The 23,936-nt window shown below is 43.1% G+C and overlaps 1 protein-coding gene across 2 annotated transcripts in view; it reads right to left on the bottom strand.

Annotated features, from left to right (window-relative positions):
- The window catches only part of LOC138365414 (uncharacterized), a 158,997-nt gene that overhangs the window by 120,708 nt on the left and 14,353 nt on the right, over nt 1–23,936 (bottom strand). Inside the window, exon 1 of one of the 2 annotated variants that reach the window (XM_069325733.1) lies at nt 22,460–23,073. The exons of the other annotated variant lie outside the window; for it this stretch is intronic. The gene's annotated coding sequence lies outside the window, so the exon portion shown is untranslated. Of the gene's footprint in view, nt 1–22,459; nt 23,074–23,936 lie in introns of those variants that run through there. 2 annotated transcript variants of the gene reach the window in all.

The raw sequence follows: 23,936 nt of genomic DNA, 5'->3' as shown, positions 1-23,936 counted from the left end.
GCAGAGATTTTGTAAACCAATAGCGACGCATTTCTTCTGTATCCAACTGTAAGCCTCTGTAGTAGTGCGGGTCGGCAGCATATAATGTCTTGATTTCCTTCATCGACATGTTTAGGGGTTTAGATGATTTCCCTCCGGCGTGATGTCTTATTAATCCGATGAGATGAGGTAGATGAGGGTCATCACCAATTCGATTGTTGAATTGAGGGGGTTCACCATAGACAATCTCTCCAGGCAGGGCTCGGTCTCTTCTCTCTGCACGAGTTTTGTAGGGTAGTTTGCTCTGATGAATGCGAGCATAGGGATAACGAGTCCATAATTCTTCAACCACCCCACTCATCATCACGCTACTGGCGTCCATATCGTAGATGATGCAGTCGGAGTAAGAGTACTCCGAAAAAGATGAAAGGCTGCCAGCTACAGTCGTCAATATCTTATCTGATGAGTAGAGTAGAGGAAATGAGTCGGAGAGGGGAGAGCAGCCACCCCCTTTATACGGTCATGTGAAGGTTAGTGGGTTTCCTGTTTTGTTTCGTCCCTGTTTCCCTGGGACGGACTAAAATCACTTTGACGTTTTAAGGTTTTAAACTCCCCTGCATATTTTGAATAATGGGGAGGTGAGTACTTTCCCACTCTGCATCTTCACACCGACCTGACATACCTACACCCCAAGGAAGAATAACTTTCTTGATCTCCTCAGTATCTTAAATATACAATAAGAGTTCTTCTAATGATTTCGTCAAGTATAACAAGCGGGTTTCTTTCGTATCAGCACGCAAACCTTTAACCATAGAGTAATCTTTTGATTTATCGGTAATGGCTTGAGCAATATCATTCCTCTCAATAGGCTTCCCTAATCCATACTGAGTTGCCAAGGCTACTATGCTTGGTCCTTGACTGTCTCTGCTGATGTGAATGGATCCCGGTGTTGGACGGTCTTCTCTGATGCATCTCTTTAGATTATACATTTGCGTTCTGGCGTAAGCGCTGGCGTGAGAATACTTATCAGCAATGTCCTGGGACATGCCGTTGGGGGAGCATGATATACAATTTACAGAGTAGACAATGCAGCACTCTCGATTGTTAAACTCCTCATCTGTCATGTATCCATGATGAATTTCTACAGAGTTCATTTTGGCTATGGAGTTCAATTTTTTTTCCCCCAACGCAATATAGATGAAACACAGGGGTGCGATGAGCGGGCAGTAATGAATTAGTGTGATCTACCCACCCCCTTTTATCCTCATCGTGTGGCGCGCGTGCGCGCATGCTCCCAGGATAGTTTCCAGTTAATGATTAACCATACTCCATAGCTACGTATTTTATATTATTTATTTATTATTTATTTATTATTATTTAATAAACGTGGATTATAGTCCATTCTAGCAATACTATAATCTCAACAATGAGGCTTTATATTGACTTTGCACCACGCTACGATTTATTTAATAAGTTGAGGAGAGCTTGGTATGTCCCTTCACATCTCGTTCACTATAGAAATTAGTCTAAGGCGGTGCTGTATATATATATATATATATATATATATATATATATATATATATATATATATATATATATATATATATACATATATATATATATATATATATATATATATATATATATATATATATATATATATATATATATATATATATATATATATATGTAGTGAACATATAAAACAGGAAAGAATAATGAAAGAAATAATCCGTATAGGAGTAAAAAGCACTACTCCTAACCAAAACATAGACCTGATAATATTCTACAAAACCAAGAAGACTTCCGAACTCCTTATCAAAACAGCCCGAAGCCGACGGAGAACCCTCTACAGCAGTCAAGCGTTGTATACATGTACACTTGCCCCCCACGAAGGATGTAACCTTCAATCTAAGTACATAGGTATGACACGACCAAGCTGACGAGGCGTTTGACATGCTAATCTTTAATCCGGTGCCCCTAGGAATCACATGAGACAAGCCCATGACATCACTCTAACAAAAGAAATGTTGAACAAGAATACCTGCATAATAGACAAAACCCCAAGATGCAAGAAGATTACAAATTCTTGAGGCAATTCACATAAGAATAGAACAACCTACCATGAACACCCAAATCACGGAACTATTTACTCTACCCACCATGAGAGTAAGGACAAGACCAGAACATAACGACGCCAACACTGAAGACAATGTCCAACAATATATATATATATATATATATATATATATATATATATATATATATATATATATATATATATATATATATATATATATATATATATATGTAGGGCTCAAAGGGAGAGGCCTAGGGGACGGACGTGTGGCGGAGGAGCTGCTGCCTTCTCAGCCATTACCCTGAGACATCTTGGCCTCACCGTACCAAGACTCAACCATATTCACCGTGAATACACCAAGCAGACGTGGGAGTGGCCAGAAGTGCCTACGGTGTACCATCTATGTGAAAACTTATCAAAACAGGTGGGTTGGCAGTGTGGAGTCATGGAGGCTGTAGTGAGGGGCCAGGATGGACCCTGCAGCCCTCCCATAGTGAGGGGAGGTGGGGGGTGAGTGAGGGGTGTTGTGTGGTCAGGAGAGAGAGGTGGGGGTTACGCGTGTGCCAAACAGTGTTTTGTGTTTTTCTTTTTTGAAAGTTTTGCTGAACAAGTTACGTTGTCAGCGATAATTGGCGCAACATATCTATCATATTGTGAGTACATCACACGTGCAGTGAGTCAGATTACAAGTGTGTGATTCATTCATTATTGTGCAGTGATATACGGGGGAATTATACCAGTGTTAGTGTCGCCCTGACCCCCGCCCCCACCCAGCGCCCAGGCCGGGAAGTACCTGCTCTTCCCCTCCTACCCACCCCACAACGTCGCCTCCCCACCCACGAGGCCACCTTGCCACCCGCCCATAGAAGCCGGGAGGTAGATGTCAGACGTGTGACTGGGTATGCTATATCCGGTTGAGTGACGATAATGTGCGCATTCATTACCACAACGGAGCCAGGTGTTTGGGTTCTGGGCGCCCTCCCAGGGAGAACACCAATCAACAGCCCACACCGCCCGTAAGGCAAAACACCTCCCAGACTTTCATTCCCACAGAAAATTTATTAGAAGCTATCAAAGCAACATCGGCCAGAACCTTGCAACACATCCCTAAAGCAGCCCGCCCCCATGCAGCAGCCAAATTATCTGCCCTCCTGAGAAAGGTCAACGACTCTCCTGGAACGACCCAAGCATGGCACAACCTCCTAATGTTTGGCAACATATGTCTAGCCACCCCTGCAAGGAGAGACAAAACCTTAGCTGCCTCAGTCATCAAAGCTATAAATGATTTTCCCAGGGAGGACAACCAGGTGTGCCTTCCCACTCGCGCGAGAAACACCCACGGCAGGAGGAGCAACAGTGGCATATCCGAGACATCAAAAATCAGAACAACAGTCACCAAGAAAATAGAAGAAGGAAACACTATTGGCGCAATACGAGTCATCACCAGTGAGGACTCAATTGCCGACAGAGATGCCGCAACAGCTCAAGCCCTAAGGGAGAAACACCCACCCAGGGCTCCGCGTGAGGACGACATTGTACAAATGGGGGCTACCGGAGCAGAACCTCTCTGGGTGGCTGAATCGGTGGTCCATAAAGTAGCCATGTCCTTCCCTACAGGATCAGCAGGTGGGTTCACAGGACTAAAACCCAACCACCTCAAGCAAATGCTCAACCCTGCACTGGGTGACATTGCAAAGAACCTCTTGGTGGAACTAACCAGATTCACCAACACATGTCTAGCTGGCAACATACCAGCGTCCATAAGACCTATCTTTTTTGGAGCATCTCTCTGTGCTCTAAAGAAAAAGGATGGAGGGATCAGGCCAATAGCTGTGGGCAATTCTCTCCGGCGTCTCGTCGCAAAGGCAGCTGCAAGAACAGTTAGTGATGCAGCGGCCAACATGCTGAAGCCAAAACAGCTCGGGTTTGGCATTCCACAAGGGTGTGAGGCGGCAGCCCATGCAGCTCGAGCCTTCATCGCCAACATCACAGACGAAAAGGCCCTTATCAAGCTAGATTTCAAAAATGCCTTCAATTTGGTGCGGAGGGATGCTGTACTCCGTGCGATTCATAGTCATTTCCCTTCCCTCTACCCTTTTGTACATTCATGCTACAGTATGGATCTTAAGCTACTTTTTGGCGAACATGAAATTGACTCGCGAGAAGGCGTCCAACAGGGTGACCCCCTCGCTCCTCTCCTTTTCTGCTTAGTCATCAAACAAGTCACAGAGGTCCTGTCCAGCGAGCTTAACATCTGGTTCTTGGATGATGGTACCCTGGCTGGTTCCCAAGACTCCCTCCTGGAGGACATCAGAAAAATCCAGGAGCAAGGTGCAGTTTTAGGCCTCACCCTGAACCCTTCTAAATGTGAAATAATATGTTCCAACCAGGGCATCGTAGAGAGAATAGAGGGTCTTCTGCCAAATATCCATAAAACTAAACCTGAAGACAGCACACTCCTAGGAGCTCCCCTGGGGTTGAAAGCCATCGATGAGGTCCTTGATAAGAAAATCGCCGACCTTAAGAGGATGGATGGGAGGATTGAGGATATTGATGCTCATGATGCACTCTACCTCATCACCAGATGTCTGTCCCTCCCCAGGTTAACCTACTTTCTGAGGTGTTCACCATCTTACAGTAGCCAAAAACTAAGTGAGTATGACCGGTTACTGAAATCAATGCTAGAAAAAGCCCTTAACCTCTCTCTCGATGACCTACAGTGGAAACAAGCCTCTCTTCCCGTAAGACTTGGGGGCCTCGGAGTTCGAACAGCAACGCAAATTGCTGTTCCAGCCTTCCAGTCCTCCTTATCAGCATCCGACGACCTGGTGAAGGAAATTCTACCTGCCCACTTACATCAGCTGGCAGGTGTACATGATCCCAATTTTACACGCTGTGCCACAGAGTGGGCCTCTCGTGCAGGCCAATCACCTCAACCACCATCCCCAAAATCCCACAAGCAATCCAGCTGGGATGGTCCCATTGTAGACCAAGTTGCTGCAGAGTGCCTGGGTGCTGCAACAACACAACACGACATTGCTCGCCTCACAGCAGTAGCAGCACCACATGCAGGGGATTTCCTGTTAGCAACCCCAATGTCGGCAACTGGCACGCGTCTCACACCACACGCCCTCCGAATTGCTGTGGCCCTCCGCCTTGCTGCCCCAATCCACACCAGATATAGGTGTATTTGTGGCGAGGTGGTGGCTGACAGGTACGGTCACCATGGCCTACTCTGCCAAAGCACAGGGGGATGGCACTCGAGGCACAGTGAAGTTAACGACATCATCAAGAGGAGCCTCATCACAGCTGGATGCCCAGCTGAAAGAGAGCCCCTGGCAAGCAGTTGGTATGGGACAACACGTGCGTATCAACCCTGGCTAACACCTACATTAACCTCAGTGTTGCACAACCAGGTGGCGCTGCCACCCACAGGGAAGCAGCCAAATCCCGTAAGTATAGAGAACTGGATCACCACTACAATTTTGTCCCCATTGCTTCTGAGACGCTCGGCGCCTGGGGTAAAAGTGCTACCAGTTTTTTGAAGGAACTGGGTTCTAGGCTCATTGAAACAACAAGGGACCCGAGAGCTGCAAGCTTTCTTTTCCAGCGCCTCAGTGTGGCGATACAGAGGGGAAATGCGCACTGCATCCAGGGTTCCTGCCCGCCATCTGAGGAGCTGGAGGAACTCGACAACCTATGACAACCATCTTTGTAACCCATATGTAACTCCTTTTTTGTAACAAAGTTCAAATAAAGTAAATATATATGTGTACATACAAAAGAATGGGGGTGGTAGGAGAAGATAATATTAGTGTTCAGTGAGAAACCACAAGGTCTCCTCTGAATACTTTTTATTTTCTTCTCCGAGGCTATGGGTCCCCACATTGGCACCAGAGGTGGTACCCTCACAAACTTTTATATATATATATATATATATATATATATATATATATATATATATATATATATATATATATATATATATATATATATATGTCGTACCTAGTAGCCAGAACGCACTTCTTGGCCTACTATGCAAGGCCCGATTTGCCTAATTAGCCAAGTTTTCCTGAAATAATATATTTTCTCTATTTTTTTTTCTTATGAAATGATAAAGCTACCCATTTCATTATGTATGAGGTCAATTATATTTTATTGGAGTTAAAATTAACGTAGATATATGACCGAACCTAACCAACCCTACCTAACCTAACCTAACCTTTCTTTATAGGTTAGGTTAGGTTAGGTAGCTGAAAAAGTTAGGTTAGGTTAGGTTAGGTAGGTTAGGTAGTCGAAAAAACATTAATTCATGAAAACTTGGCATATTAGGCCAATCGGGCCTTGCATAGTAGGCTGAAAAGTGCGTTCTGGCTACTAGGTATGACATATATATATATATATATATATATATATATATATATATATATATATATATATATATATATATATATATATATATATATATATATATATATATATTATTATTATTTGTTTTAATAATTGTAGGTACTGTGGAATGGAGCTGGGAAATCTCAGGAATTCCACCATTCTCTATGCCCATATATCCGGAGATGGCGGAGTATAAGTCTCGTTTGGTATCATTTGGAATTATCTGGCCTGATATGTGTGGGCAGTCTCCAGCAGAATTGTCCCATGCTGGCTTTTTCTCTTGTGGTGAGTAGTGGAAGATATTATTATTATTATTATTATTATTATTATTATTATTATTATTATTATTATTATTATTATTATTATTATTATTATTATTTTTGTCTTAATGTAATCACACAAGCCAAGTCTGTTTGAGACGTACAAGTATTTACTTTCTCATTTATTTATTTATTTATAAAAAAATATTTACATATTTTTCTTTTTTCTTAGGAGTTGGAGACCATATACGATGCTTTTATTGTGGTGGTAGACTTGTTAACTTCATACCTTCGGATGACCCCTGGATGCTCCACGCCCATTATTACCCCGACTGCATCTACTTAAACTTGAAGAAGGATCGAGCTTTCATTAAAAATGCGGTCCCTTTCTTTCCTCCTCGACTGACAAAACCCATTGACGAAACACTGATTAACGCGCTCCTGCATGGACTTGATTATTTCAATGGACTCGCTGCTACAGTGAGATTTCCATACATCGCCCTGCGAGCTGCGCTAATACCTCAAGATTAAAAATGATATATTACCTCTCCTTGGCGAATCTAACTGTGAAGAGGTGTTGTTATGGTTTTTAGATCGAGTGGATGAAAGTGAGGACACAGATGCGGTAACTGAATCTCCCTTAGAAGTATTATCCTCCCAAGGTGTTATTTTTCCCCGCCCAGTTCCCCCAGTAGTGGAGGTAGATGAACGTGTGGAAGAGAATGCAATGCCTGGTGTAGCTAGGTTTTATTGCAAGGTGTGTTTCACTCAAGAAATAAACACGGTTCTCATTCCGTGTAGGCATATGGTCATATGTTTGGATTGTGTAACAAGATGTGACAAATGTCCTGTATGTCGAGGAGATGTAGTACATCTACTTCTTCCTATTATCTCTTAATAAACAAATTTAAAGTTGATTCTTTTATATTATCCTTATTAATTATTTTTATTATTATTATTAACGCTGTGGGAGGTGGAGGTGTGTGGTAAGGAGGTACCCTCTTGAAAGGGGATATATAGCTCGCCCCTGACCTGGTAGGGTAAACACTCCATCCACCCACCCACCCACCAATCCAAGATGTCCGCAGGAGCCTCTGCCGCCAGTGTAGCCTCTCCTCCTCACTCAGATGGTGATGAGCGCTTAGGTCAAGCCCTAGCAATAATACGTGGTATGTTTCCCTTAAGTCGAGTTATATTGTGCTAAGATGCTTCTTGTTGTTTGCTAATGTTGATGTAACAAATAATAACAATAATGGGAAGAGTGTGTGTGTGTGTGTGTGTGTGTGTGTGTGTATGTTATGCTAGTAATGTAAACTTTTTTTTTTAGATTACCTGGAGAAAGCTAGCAGCTGCGGTGTGAGCAGCAGCAGCAGCACCACCACCAACACCACCAGCACCACGTCCGGAGGGAATATTTTCATATTCTTGGGAATCACACACATACACACAAACTCCGGGGAGGTGGTTGTGTCCTCCCCCCCTACTCCAGTCGACTACGGTGATAGGCCCCCCTCCCACGTTGGTGCTGGTGACCGTAGCGACCAGGGCGCGGCTGGTGTCACCCCTGCTGGTGCCACACGCACCACAAGTGCTTGTCTCCCTACACACACCACTACCACACCCGCTACTGCTCCTGCTGATGGAGATCGTGGTGATAGAAGTAGTAGTAACACCATCCCTCATTGTGTACTCGCTGGTCCGACTGCTGATCAGAGGGGAAATAACTCATTATATTTTATGAATACCGTTGAAGAGGTGCTGTCCCCCAGCCTTTTAACTGGGGGGTGTAGAGTAGGTAGTGACACTACTACTAGTAGTACTACTAGCAATAATAGGACTGAAGAAGAAGTTGTAAGAATGAGTGTGGATATTTCACAGGGGGGTGAGTATCCAGATCTCTTGACTATGAGTGAAGGTATTGATGATGCGGTGTTTGCCGCTATTTCTCTCTCAGAGGATAACCCCGCTACTCAGACCGAAAATGATTTGAATGTAGAAGCCTTACTGGATGAGCGTATAATGCTTACAGACAGCTAGCAACGTGGATTGCATACAGATATTGATATGAATCTTTTCCTCAACCCCCAACTTAGTTCACTCCAAGGCACGTCTACAAACCTTGACCCTAAACCCAGCTCACACCCCTCCTCCTCCACAACCCACAACTCTAAACTAAGTTCACACAAAGCCACATCTCGGGCTAGAGGTCATGATGAGTGTAACACCATGACGCAGACGGTGATAATAAGCAGTGATGACGAAAACTTTACCCCTCTGCGAAGGATATGAGTTGGGGACGATCTTAATAGATCCAGCTATATTGATACCACCAGTGACAGTAACAGTGATAGTGATACCGAGGTTGAGCATGAAATAATAGCACCTACCCCACCCAAACGACAGATTAAACGAAGTGATAATCGTCTGACTATAGAAAAACCTAAAAAAAATCTAAAATCTAAGCCTAAAGCTAAAAAAAACTTTTTGAAACTCGGCTGATATCTAGTAGTCATGTAACTGCATTATGACAATGTGATATGTTATGTTATGTTATCTCCATGTGGTTACATTATGATGTGTTATGTCTACCAGTTATTGAATAAAACGTAATAAAAGAATGATCAACTATTTTTTCACCTATTATGCTAACACCATGTGACTGCATTATGCTGTGTGTTATGTCTGTCAGTTATTATGTTTTACCAAGATAAATATGTAACTTATGTTATGTCTACCAGTTATTGAATAAAACGTAATAAGAGAATGATCAACTATTTTTCACCTATTATGCTAACATTAGTCTCTGTTTTTTTCTATCAGATAGATTGCTAAAACAGTCATAACTAGAGCTAACAATTTTAAAATAAAAAGGGCAAAGATGTTTTCAGAGTGCTATTTTAGTAAAGAAATTACACAAAATTGTGTTTATTGACTAGTGTGAGGTAGAACAAGAGATCAGGAGGTATATGTTGGGATCACGCAGTTAACAAAACAATATATTAGAATTTGTAGGTGTGGTGAACACCTCTCCCTCTTAGTTCGTGGACTGGTGGCTCACCTTTGTTTAAAATTAAATTTACAAATATGTTATTTGGACATCAGACAGAAAGATGATGATGATGATGATGATTTCCACGTTACGTTACATTACGTTACAGAGGGTTGAAACTGTCACACAGTCAGCAGTCTCTGTTTTTTTTCTGCTGGATCGAACGATCACTAATGGCTGATGGTGAGTGAAAACTTGTGCTATGGAAAGACACAAGGTCAGACCCTAACGAGACGGAATGAGTAACCACACATACATTTTCAAATGTTATATGAACTGAAAACAGACATAACCCAGAGCTATTTCACTATCGCCTCATCCGGTCAGTTTACATTGGATAATGTAGGTCTTAGAGAGAAAGAGAATGTGTGTTGAACTCGAGGATAATGAACAAGTCAATTTAATAATAGTCTCAAAACTATGTTTTCCCGCATTGTCTTATATATGTTTACTTTGTATGTGGGGAACATTGCTCGCCTAAGGGAGAGAGAGAGAGAGAGAGTGTGAGTGTTGAACTCGAGGATAATGAACAAGTCAATTTAATAATAGTATCAAAACTATGTTTTTCCGCATTGTCTTATATATGTTTACTTTGTATGTGGGGAACATTGCTCACCTAAGGGAGAGAGAGAGAGAGAGAGAGAGAGGATGGGGGGGTGGTAAGTGGAACAGACGGAGTCGCTGACCGTAGCTACATCTCCCTTTCCTTAATGAAACGCAGTGGGTAATGGATACCCGGCCACTTCTGCCCGTGTCTGAGGAAGTAATGGCAGTCATTGCGTACCCTCTGGGAGGGGAAGATATAACCAGCTACTTGGAAATGCTCTTCAGTTACCCTCTGACCAGTGGGCAGTACACACACACACCCCTCTGCGGACTTTGAAAAACGCTTAAGGGTAAGTGGATAATGGTTCACATCCGTCCAGGTCTGTCACCTATACACTCCCATACATTGTTACATAAAACAGACCTTCTCCACCAACTGTAGCCTCATCTCATTCACAACTTAAGAGTGACTGCTCTCTCTTTCTCATCCTCATCCTCCTTCTCCTCCACACTTCCTACCATGTATGGCCGAACTATTACCTTCATGGATCATCTCCAAACACAGCTGCATAACTCGAAGAAAATAGACTTGAAAAAACGATTAAGGGTAAATGGTCCGCATCCCTCCTGCTGGACTCTGCTCTCTCCTACCCTCCTCCTCTCCCACTTCCGGCTGTGTGCATAGCTCCAAGAAAATAATGGATGTCAAAACCACAAATGGCCCTAAGCACTCTCACGCCGAGGGGAAGCTCCTCTCACCCCTCCCTCACCCCTCCCCCACCCCAAACAACATATCCGCCTATGTTGGGACCCCTCACACCTACACACAACCTCTACATAGCTTACTTACTATCATCAAAACTATTATCTACACACAGGATTAAGTCTACGGCAAACACACATACATATTAATTTACTCTTTCCACATATTCCACTCATATCCTTGTATTTCTTACTCTACCACATACCACACATACTCTCATACTCCTCAACAACATGACCTTCCATCTTTCCCGACCACATACCCAAACACCGGACGCTCACACGCGCCCGACACGCGCCAAACTTCCGGGAAAATCCCCCAAACCCTTTGTGACTATGACCGCGCGCCCCACCTGGACCAGCTGGGTCTCAAGAGAGCCACCTGGCCAGATGGTGCGCACAGTCGTAGTCCTCAACTTCACTACTCACAACCACTCTCAACACCACAACCACTCCCAACACCACCACCACTCCCAACACCACAACAACTCCCATCATTACCACCACCCCCAACACAACAACCACTCCCAACACCACAATCACTCCTAACACCACCACCGCTCCCAAAACCACAACCACTCCCAACCCCACCACCACCCCCAACACCACAACCACTCTCAATATCACATCCACTCCCAACACCACCATCACCCCCCCAACACCACAACCACTCCCAACACCACCACCACCCCCCAACACCCCCAACACCCTCAACACCACAACCACTCCCAACACCATTACCACCCCAAACACCATCACCACTCCCAACACCACAACCACTCCCAACACCACCACTACCACCCCCAACATTATATATATATATAATATATATATATATATATAAGGCACAACTCTCCTAAACACGAGAGTGAAGTATACAACTTTAGAACACTTTCCCACTAGGAGACTCGAACCCTAGCCAGCACAGAAGCCTTCCAGCAACTGGCATAACAGGTACGCCTTAACCCGCTCCACCACCTGCTCAGACCCTTAAAAGAGATGGTAATTTCGGAGTATTTAAATACACCAAAGATCACCACCTCCCAAGAGCACTATAGCAAGTGAGGGGTCATTTATACGTTTATTTCATCAAGTCCCTGTTAATATGGGAAGACACAGTGTCTATGCTTAAGGCACAACTCTCCTAAACACGAGAGTGAAGTATACAACTTTAGAACACTTTCCCACCAGGAGACTCGAACCCTAGCCAGCACAGAAGCCTTCCAGCAACTGGCATAACAGGTACGACTTAACCCGCTCCACCACCTGCTCAGACCCGTAAAAGAGATGGTAATTTCGGAGTATTTAAATACACCAAAGATCACCACCTCCCAAGAGCACTAGAGCAAGTGAGGGGTCATTTATACGTTTATTTCATAAAGTCCCTGTTAATATGGGAAGACACAGTGTCTATGCTTAAGGCACAACTCTCCTAATACGAGAGTGAAGTATACAACTTTAGAACACTTTCCCACCAGGAGACTCGAACCCTAGCCAGCACAGAAGCCTTCCAGCAACTGGCATAACAGGTACGCCTTAACCCGCTCCACCACCTGCTCAGACCCTTAAAAGAGATGGTAATTTCGGAGTATTTAAATACACCAAAGATCACCACCTCCCAAGAGCACTAGAGCAAGTGAGGGGTCATTTATACGTTTATTTCATCAAGTCCCTGTTAATATGGGAAGACACAGTGTCTATGCTTAAGGCACAACTCTCCTAAACACGAGAGTGAAGTATACAACTTTAGAACACTTTCCCACCAGGAGACTCGAACCCTAGCCAGCACAGAAGCCTTCCAGCAACTGGCATAACAGGTACGCCTTGGAGGTGGAGCGGGTTAAGGCGTACCTGTTATGCCAGTTGCTGGAAGGCTTCTGTGCTGGCTAGGGTTCGAGTCTCCTGGTGGGAAAGTGTTCTAAAGTTATATATATATATATATATATATATATATATATATATATATATATATATATATATATATATATATATATATATATATATATATATATATATATATATATATATATATATATTTATATATGTATATATATATTGTGACGGTGTTCCCCCCTTCTATTTCTCCCACGCCAGCTGTAAGAGTCATATCCACTTTACCCGAGCGTTCTCTACGTTCTGGGGAACAATTCGACATATGTGGAAGCGTGAAGTGTTCTCGCGTTGGCGAGAAATTCGCAAAAGAAGAGTGTTTTGGCCTGTAGTTTAGGCCCTTTAGGACGCCAATATGGCGCCGGCCCCTCCGTTTTGCTGCCAAAACGGTATGACGTCAGTGGCACCAGATTGGTCAGGAACAGTGACGTGGCACAGGGAGCCAGTGAGAAACGCCCCTGGCAAGTATGACGTCAAGAAGGCAGTAGAGTCCGATCATCGCACCGCGGTGCCGCCAGCAGTTTGACACGACACGTCGAGGTGGTCGGACGTGTGAGAGGAGGTCCTGTCAGTTTGACAAATTACCTCGTTCCAGTGGATTTTACGCGTCACCCAGTAGTCTGCAAGTCTTGCTTTATTCCATGTGTTGGACCGAAGAAGGAATCGACGAGAATTGAGCAGCAAGTGCTCCAGTAACAGGCGCTTTGCAAGGGGTGAAGTCACTTGCAGTGACGTATGGGACCTCTGTGCAAGTTCACCCGTTTAGTGACGATGTAGCAGCTGGGCCAATCCACCGAGAGTCAGTAGAAGAACGGAACTAGCTGGGAATCAGGACGACTGCAGCCGAAAGAAAGGTCTGAAGCCGTACTAGTGAGGAGAAGTCAATGGCCAAGAGACCGACTCCAACCCTTCAGGAAGTTGTGGAGGAGCACAGGCCAGCAGAGGATAGAGCACGGTGAAGACGTGTTTTTTTGAGGTGTTGAAGAGGTACCTGGAGAGAACATCAGTGTGTGTGTGGGGGCATTCCCTACAACGAGTCCAGAGCCGGGACCAGGAGCTTCATCTCAACTCTCAACTGAGGGCGAGTCCACATCAGTGAGGTGGAGGTAGGTAATTTAGTTTTCCCTCCCATTCCCCTTTAGTCAGCTATTTTAGCCAGAGAATCTTTTAAGTCGTGAGCAAGGCTCACCAATGTCTATGTCATAGTAAGGCACAGTTGTGCAGAGTGAGGCTGTAGAGAGCTCTCACAGAATATATGTGTGGTGTGTGAAGGCACCTGTGATTAATTGAAGAGTTTGCTGTGTCAAGGACATTTATACTCATGTGACATTAATATTATAAGTTTGTGTCAAAGAATATATATATATATATAAAAGTACCATTTATTAGTATAAGGCTGTGTGCCCCGTATTGATTCATTATTGCTAATATTGATGAAGTAATCTATATATATTGCTGGAGTATTGAATAACATATTCATGTGTACAGTGATTTTCTGTATTATTGCCATTGAAGTGACTTACGGTGTTTAAGGACAGTGCAGTAACTTAATGCATTCATTACGATTACTGTGAGATTCGGTGTTTAATGCCATTACTGTGAGTTACTGTGTTAATCACTATTGAAATGATTTATTGAGCATTTAAGGCCAGTGCAGTGATTATTGCGTTTATCGCCATTATAGCAAGTTATTGCGTTGATTGTCAGTATTGTGTTTACTGTGAATTTAAAGAAATAGGCGCTTAATGCCAGGGAAACAAGTAGAGAGAGAGATCATACAGCAAGGGGGCGTGGCGGCTGTGAATAATAGGAGGGGGAGTATTGCCATTTGGTTGCACTCCAGTTTATGAAGAGAGAGTATTCTGCTATCATGTACTTCGTCGCCTTGTTGTGAATATAGAGAGATAATACTTTAATGTTTTAAGTAAAATACAAAACTACCTTCGCATTTGCATTATCCCTCCATTGCTTGTTGCTACAGAGTCCATTGAAAGAGTGAGAGTGATAGAGATACATACCTGCCTGATACCAGATTTATTTAGTGTGCTCTTGACACTATTACCACAATCCCACGATCCCACTGGCGTGATACTGGACACGGAGAACACCAGTTGGCGACCTTTTAGTTAGCAGTAGAGCCCTCTGTCAGGGCGGGCACACGATCAAGAGAATAGATTGTGTTCCCACTCGTCTTTGGCTAGAAGGCCAGCTGGAGATTGACTGGTATACTCTCCAGGTGAACAGTGGCACCTCGAGGATGGAGTGAAGACCCGCAGGGCTACATTAAGTAACAGTTACCACTACTACTACTTGGTAGTGGCTGGTGAGAGGTAGAGAAACCCCGACATTGTCGATATTGACAGGACATTAAGTACACTTACCTTAACTTATTTACTTACTGGACGAAACCCCGACAATATATATATATATATATATATATATATATATATATATATATATATATATATATATATATATATATATATATTGTCCCCATTGCTTCTGAGACGCTCGGCGCCTGGGGTAAAAGTGCTACCAGTTTTTTGAAGGAACTGGGTTCTAGGCTCATTGAAACAACAAGGGACCCGAGAGCTGCAAGCTTTCTTTTCCAGCGCCTCAGTGTGGCGATACAGAGGGGAAATGCGCACTGCATCCAGGGTTCCTGCCCGCCATCTGAGGAGCTGGAGGAACTCGACAACCTATGACAACCATCTTTGTAACCAATATGTAACTCCTTTTTTGTAACAAAGTTCAAATAAAGTAAATATATGTGTACATACAAAAGAATGGGGGTGGTAGGAGAAGATAATATTAGTGTTCAGTGAGAAACCACAGGGTCTCCTCTGAATACTTTTTATTTTCTTCTCCGAGGCTATGGGTCCCCACATTGGCACCAGAGGTGGTACCCTCACAAACTTTTATATATATATATATATATATATATATATATATATATATATATATATATATATATATATATATATATATATATATATATATATATATATATATATATATATATATATATATATATATATATATATATATATATATATATATATATATATATATATATATATATAGAGTCTCCTGGTGGGAAAGTGTTCTAAAGTTGTATACTTCACTCTCGTGTTTAGGAGAGTTGTGCCTTAAGCATAGACACAGTGTTCTCCCATATTAACAGGGACTTGATGAAATAAACGTATAAATGCCCCCTCACTTGCTCTAGTGCTCTTGGGAGGTGGTGATCTTTGTGGTATATAAATACTCCGAAATTACCATCTCTTTTAAGGGTCTGAGCAGGTGGTGGAGCGGGTTAAGGCGTACCTGTTATGCCAGTTGCTGGAAGGCTTCTGTGCTGGCTAGGGTTCGAGTCTCCTGGTGGGAAAGTGTTCTAAAGTTGTATACTTCACTCTCGTGTTTAGGAGAGTTGTGCCTTAAGCATAGACACAGTGTTCTCCCATATTAACAGGGACTTGATGAAATAAACGTATAAATGACCCCTCACTTGCTCTAGTGCTCTTGGGAGGTGGTGATCTTTGGGGTATATAAATACTCCGAAATTACCATCTCTTTTAAGGGTCTGAGCAGGTGGTGGAGCGGGTTAAGGCGTACCTGTTATGCCAGTTGCTGGAAGGCTTCTGTGCTGGCTAGGGTTCGAGTCTCTTGGTGGGAAAGTGTTCTAAAGTTGTATACTTCACTCTCGTGTTTAGGAGAGTTGTGCTTTAAGCATAGACACAGTGTTCTCCCATATTAACAGGGACTTGATGAAATAAACGTATAAATGACCCCTCACTTGCTCTAGTGCTCTTGGGAGGTGGTGATCTTTGGGGTATATAAATACTCCGAAAATACCATCTCTTTTAAGGGTCTGAGCAGGTGGTGGAGCGGGTTAAGGCGTACCTGTTATGCCAGTTGCTGGAAGGCTTCTGTGCTGGCTAGGGTTCGAGTCTCCTGGTGGGAAAGTGTTCTAAAGTTGTATACTTCACTCTCGTGTTTAGGAGAGTTGTGCCTTAAGCATAGACACAGTGTTCTCCCATATTAACAGGGACTTGATGAAATAAACGTATAAATGACCCCTCACTTGCTCTAGTGCTCTTGGGAGGTGGTGATCTTTGGGGTATATAAATACTCCGAAATTACCATCTCTTTTAAGGGTCTGAGCAGGTGGTGGAGCGGGTTAATTCGTACCTGTTATGCCAGTTGCTGGAAGGCTTCTGTGCTGGCTAGGGTTCGAGTCTCCTGGTGGGAAAGTGTTCTAAAGTTGTATACTTCACTCTTGTGTTTAGGAGAGTTGTGCCTTAAGCATAGACACAGTGTTCTCCCATATTAACAGGGACTTGATGAAATAAACGTATAAATGACCCCTCACTTGCTCTAGTGCTCTTGGGAGGTGGTGATCTTTGGGGTATATAAATACTCCGAAATTACCATCTCTTTTAAGGGTCTGAGCAGGTGGTGGAGCGGGTTAAGGCGTACCTGTTATGCCAGTTGCTGGAAGGCTTCTGTGCTGGCTAGGGTTCGAGTCTCCTGGTGGGAAAGTGTTCTAAAGTTGTATATATATATATATATATATATATATATATATATATATATATAAATATATATATATATATATATATATATATATATATATATATATATATATATATATATATATATATATATATATATATATATGGGTACCACCTCTGGTGCCAATGTGGGGACCCATAGCCTCGGAGAAGAAAATAAAAAGTATTCAGAGGAGACCTTGTGGTCTCTCACTGAACACTAATATTATCTTCTCCTACCACCCCCATTCTTTTGTATGTACATATATATATTTACTTTATTTGAACTTTGTTACAAAAAAGGAGTTACATATGGGTTACAAAGATGGTTGTCATAGGTTGTCGAGTTCCTCCAGCTCCTCAGATGGCGGGCAGGAACCCTGGATGCAGTGCGCATTTCCCCTCTGTATCGCCACACTGAGGCGCTGGAAAAGAAAGCTTGCAGCTCTCGGGTCCCTTGTTGTTTCAATGAGCCTAGAACCCAGTTCCTTAAAAAAACTGGTAGCACTTTTACCCCAGGCGCCGAGCGTCTCAGAAGCAATGGGGACAAAATTGTAGTGGTGATCCAGTTCTCTATACTTACGGGATTTGGCTGCTTCCCTGTGGGTGGCAGCGCCACCTGGTTGTGCAACACTGAGGTTAATGTAGGTGTTAGCCAGGGTTGATACGCACGTGTAGTCCCATACCAACTGCTTGCCATTCTTCCAGGGGTTCACTGTGATACCATCCGGGCGACCAATAAGAGCATCAGAGTTACGGGGCGTTAGGTAACGGGGCTCTCTTTCAGCTGGGCATCCAGCTGTAGTGAGGCTCCTCTTGATGATGTCGTTAACTTCACTGTGCCTCGAGTGCCATCCCCCTGTGCTTTGGCAGAGTAGGCCATGGTGACCGTACCTGTCAGCCACCACCTCGCCGCAAATACACCTATATCTGGTGTGGATTGGGGCAGCAAGGCGGAGGGCCACAGCAATTCGGAGGGCGTGTGGTGTGAGACGCGTGCTAGTTGCCGACATTGGGGTTGCTAACAGGAAATCCCCTGCATGTGGTGCTGCTACTGCTGTGAGGCGAGCAATGTCGTGTTGTGTTGTTGCAGCACCCAGGCACTCTGCAGCAACTTGGTCTATATATATATATATATATATATTAGTATATTTTGGTAGCAGTCTTTCCTGTAGACATATATTATAAGATTAATAATTCTAACACGAATTTTCTCAATCTTTCGTACATTTCTTTTCACTGTTGGAGGTAATTCAAAAATCAATTCTCCAAAATTCATTTTTATTTCTAGTCTGACGCGACACTTGAGCGCGTTTCGTAAAACTTATTACATTTTCAAAGACTTTAGTTAACACATACACAACTGAATAGAACTTACACATCTTCGATTTTGTTTATATCTACATTTGAGTGAGGTGGATGGGGTGAGGTGGTATTTAATAAGGTATTAATTTCATCAACACAAGCCAGAACATAAAACAATGGGTATTGAATAGAAGTGATTGTAGAAAGCCTATTGGTCCATATTTCTTGATGCTTCTATATTGGAGCGGAGTCTTGAGGTGGGTAGAATATAGTTGTGCATTAATTGGCTGTTGATTGCTGGTGTTGACTTCTTTATGTGTAATGCCTCGCAAACGTCAAGCCGCCTGCTATCGCTGTATCTATCGATGATTTCTGTGTTGTTTACTAGGATTTCTCTGGCGATGGTTTGGTTGTGGGAAGAGATTATATGTTCCTTAATGGAGCCCTGTTGCTTATGCATCGTTAAACGCCTAGAAAGAGATGTTGTTGTCTTGCCTATATACTGGGTTTTTTGGAGCTTACAGTCCCCAAGAGGGCATTTGAAGGCATAGACGACGTTAGTCTCTTTTAAAGCGTTCTGTTTTGTGTCTGGAGAGTTTCTCATGAGTAGGCTGGCCGTTTTTCTGGTTTTATAGTAAATCGTCAGTTGTATCCTCTGATTTTTGTCTGTAGGGATAACGTTTCTATTAACAATATCTTTCAGGACCCTTTCCTCCGTTTTATGAGCTGTGGAAAAGAAGTTCCTGCTGCAGTGGTGATCCAGTTCTCTATACTTACTGGATTTGGCTGCTTCCCTGTGGGTGGCAGCGCCACCTGGTTGTGCAACACTGAGGTTAATGTAGGTGTTAGCCAGGGTTGATATGCCCGTGTAGTCCCATACCAACTGCTTGCCATTCTTCCAGGGGTTCACTGTGATACCATCCGGGCGACCAATAAGAGCATCAGAGTTACGGGGCATTAGGTAACGGGGCTCTCTTTCAGCTGGGCATCCAGCTGTGGTGAGGCTCCTCTTGATGATGTCGTTAACTTCACTGTGCCTCGAGTGCCATTCCCCTGTGCTTTGGCAGAGTAGGCCATGGTGGCCGTACCTGTCAGCCACCACCTCGCCGCAAAAACACCTATATCTGGTGTGGACTGGGGCAGCAAGGCGAAGGGCCACAGCAATTCGGAGGGCGTGTGGTGTGAGACGCGTGCCAGTTGCCGACATTGGGGTTGCTAACAGGAAATCCCCTGCATGTGGGGCTGCTACTGCTGTGAGGCGAGCAATGTCGTGTTGTGTTGTTGCAGCACCCAGGCACTCTGCAGCAACTTGGTCTACAATGGGGCCATCCCAGCTGGATTGCTTGTGGGCTTTTAGGGATGGTGGTTGAGGTGATGGGCCTGCACGAGAGGCCCACTCTGTGGCACAGCGTGTAAAATTGGGATCATGTACACCTGCCAGCTGATGTAAGTGGGCAGGTAGAATTTCCTTCACAAGGTCGTCGGATGCTGATAAGGAGGACAGGAAGGCTGGAACAGCGATTTGCGTTGCTGTTCGAACTCCGAGGCCCCCAAGTCTTACGGGAAGAGAGGCTTGTTTCCACTGTAGGTCATCGAGAGAGAGGTTAAGGGCTTTTTCTAGCATTGATTTCAGTAACCGGTCATACTCACTTAGTTTTTGGCTACTGTAAGATGGTGAACACCTCAGAAAGTAGGTTAACCTGGGGAGGGACAGACATCTGGTGATGAGGTAGAGTGCATCATGAGCATCAATATCCTCAATCCTCCCATCCATCCTCTTAAGGTCGGCGATTTTCTTATCAAGGACCTCATCGATGGCTTTCAACCCCAGGGGAGCTCCTAGGAGTGTGCTGTCTTCAGGTTTAGTTTTATGGATATTTGGCAGAAGACCCTCTATTCTCTCTACGATGCCCTGGTTGGAACATATTATTTCACATTTAGAAGGGTTCAGGGTGAGGCCTAAAACTGCACCTTGCTCCTGGATTTTTCTGATGTCCTCCAGGAGGGAGTCTTGGGAACCAGCCAGGGTACCATCATCCAAGAACCAGATGTTAAGCTCGCTGGACAGGACCTCTGTGACTTGTTTGATGACTAAGCAGAAAAGGAGAGGAGCAAGGGGGTCACCCTGTTGGACGCCTTCTCGCGAGTCAATTTCATGTTCGCCAAAAAGTAGCTTAAGGTTCATACTGTAGCACGAATGTACAAAAGGGTAGAGGGAAGGGAAATGACTATGAACCGCACGGAGTACAGCATCCCTCCGCACCATATTGAAGGCATTTTTTAAATCTAGCTTGATAAGGGCCTTTTCGTCTATGATGTTGTCGATGAAGGCTCGAGCTGCATGGGCTGCCACCTCACACCCTTCTGGAATGCCGAACCCGAGCTGTTTTGGTTTCAGCATGTTGGCCGCTGCATCACTAACTGTTCTTGCAGCTGCCTTTGCGACGAGACGCCGGAGAGAATTGCCCACAGCTATTGGCCTGATCCCTCCATCCTTTTTCTTTAGAGCACAGATACATGCTCCAAAAAAGATAGGTCTTATGGTCGCTGGTATGTTGCCAGCTAGACATGTGTTGGTGAATCTGGTTAGTTCCACCAAGAGGTTCTTTGCAATGTCACCCAGTGCAGGGTTGAGCATTTGCTTGAGGTGGTTGGGTTTTAGTCCTGTGAACCCACCTACTGATCCTGTTGGGAAGGACATGGCTGCTTTATGGACCACAGATTCAGCCACCCAGAGAGGTTCTGCTCCGGTAGCCCTCACTTGTACAATGTCGTCCTCACGCAGAGCCCTGGGTGGGTGTTTCTCCCTTAGGGCTTGAGCTGTTGCAGCATCTCTGTCGGCAATTGAGTCCTCACTGGTGATGACTCTTATTATAGTGTTTCACAATAGTGTTTCCTTCTTCTATTTTCTTGGTGACTGATGTTCTGATTTTTGATGTCTCGGATATATATATATATATAATATATATATATATATATATATATATATATATATATATATATATATATATATATATATATATATATATAGATATATATATATATATATATATATATATATATATATATACATATATATATATATATATATATATATATATATATATATATATATATATATATATATATATATATATACATATATATATGTTGTTAAATATATATATTTAACAACATATGTAAACATATGTTGTTAAATATGACCGAAAAAGTAAAATTAATAATTCTAACACGAATTTTCGCAATATTTCTTGTTTCTTTTTACTGTAGATGGTAATTGAAAAATCAATTCTCCAAAATTAATTTTTGTTCCTAGTCTGACACGACGTTTGAACGTGTTTCATAATAACTTATTACATTTTCAAAGACTTAAGTTTACGCACGCACAACTGTAACCTGAAAACACTAAACAGAGTATTACTTACGGTAACACTGAACAGCTTGTCTTATATACTCACATTTGGGTGAGGTTATATGTTGCAACAGTTTCGGATGAGGTGAACAAACTTTTGACCAACACTAGACAGAACACGGGACAATGGGTATAAATTGGATAAATGAGATAAATAAGAGGGGAGAACTCAACACAGAATTCCACTCGAATGCCTCCTTCGAGCGGAATTCTGTGTTGAGTTTCACTTACGAGATGGAGAAGGATGGGAAGCTGCCCTTTCTAGATGTAACAGTCATGGAAAGGAGCGGAGGTTTCCACACTGCAGTCTACACTAAGGAAACAAACATAGGAATGTGCCTCAATGCCAACAGTGACTGCCCAGACAGGTAAAAGAGGAGTGTTGTCAATGCTTACATCGACCGTGCTCTCAGCCACAGTGTGGGACATTTGGGGCTTGAATCTAATTATTTAAATATTAATATAGTAAAATGAATTACGAAGGACCACCCGCTTTTATAGTAAAGAGGGAAACTGAGAAAATATGATCATTAGAAAATTCCTAGATGAACCAGTAACTATGGATAAAATACTAGAGAATATGATCACTGAAATAATTAATGGGCTGTATAATTAAATGAATCAAAACCTCAAACACCTACATTGGGGGGTTATTACTGGAACTCAGTACGTCCAGGAACTAGTGTGGTTCGTTCACCAGTCCAATGTATAATAATCTAATCCTATGAATACTTATGAAATCATTATCGTTATCATTAATGGGAACATAGATTATGAACATATATAATAATAATCAAAATAAACACATGTTAATCCAATGAACAGAGTTCTGCATGTAAAAGAGTACAGATAATAAATTCGAGGAATACAAAAGGAATCTTAGCTTAATGACGATTCCTTAGAAGTTAGTCACGACGCATCCTCTGATTCTCCTGGACTCGTCATGGAACACTGGGAGTTGATTAACATGGGAAATGGCAGCTCGGAGAATTCTTCACACACGCTGCAAAAACAATTGTTTCCAGTAGCAACAGATTAAACTACTAGATTTCTATGCTCAATAAATTGATATTAATAATAAGAGAAAGATAATGACCTGTGATTTTTAGTTGCCATACGTCGTCACGACAAGCTACCCAGCTATAAACCCACCCCCGATCTGATGCATCAAACAAGGATAAGGTACTTAGCTAATATGGGCACTGTGTAAGTTAAGGCTTGCCGAAGATCGCGTCCTAGGCTCTAGACTAGTCTATCCTAGATACTGACGCGCTCCACTGGCCGGTCACATGGAGTTACCTAGAACCAAATTTATCTGGTTCCGTAAATGACACTGACACCAGGTGAAGGTATTGTCTGCAAGGGTTCTTCACACCTCACAGTGGCGACTTTCTTCTAGAGATTTGATGGCGTCTACCCTGGTGGCTGGGTAATGGCGTCTTCTCGTGAGCACCATGTGAACACGTCTGCTCAGAAAACGCTTCAACACGTGGACTGGCGTCTCTTCCGCCCCGCTCCGCGTCCCGCGTTTATTAACCAAATTATTTATTATGGATATTATCATTTCTCGCGGTTGTGCTTGAAATGCTCGGGTTAGGACGGGTTTATTATTTGGAAGAGTTAAATATTATTATTTGCCAGTTCTATGATAGTAAACGAACAATGGAGAAGAATTAATGTCTCTCCAGGGCATTCACGCGTGACGTTA

Source organism: Procambarus clarkii, chromosome 16 (genome assembly GCF_040958095.1).
Source record: "Procambarus clarkii isolate CNS0578487 chromosome 16, FALCON_Pclarkii_2.0, whole genome shotgun sequence".
NCBI lineage: Eukaryota > Metazoa > Arthropoda > Malacostraca > Decapoda > Cambaridae > Procambarus > Procambarus clarkii.
Note: the sequence above shows the minus strand (reverse complement) of the source record. Positions and strands in the feature narration are given on the sequence as shown.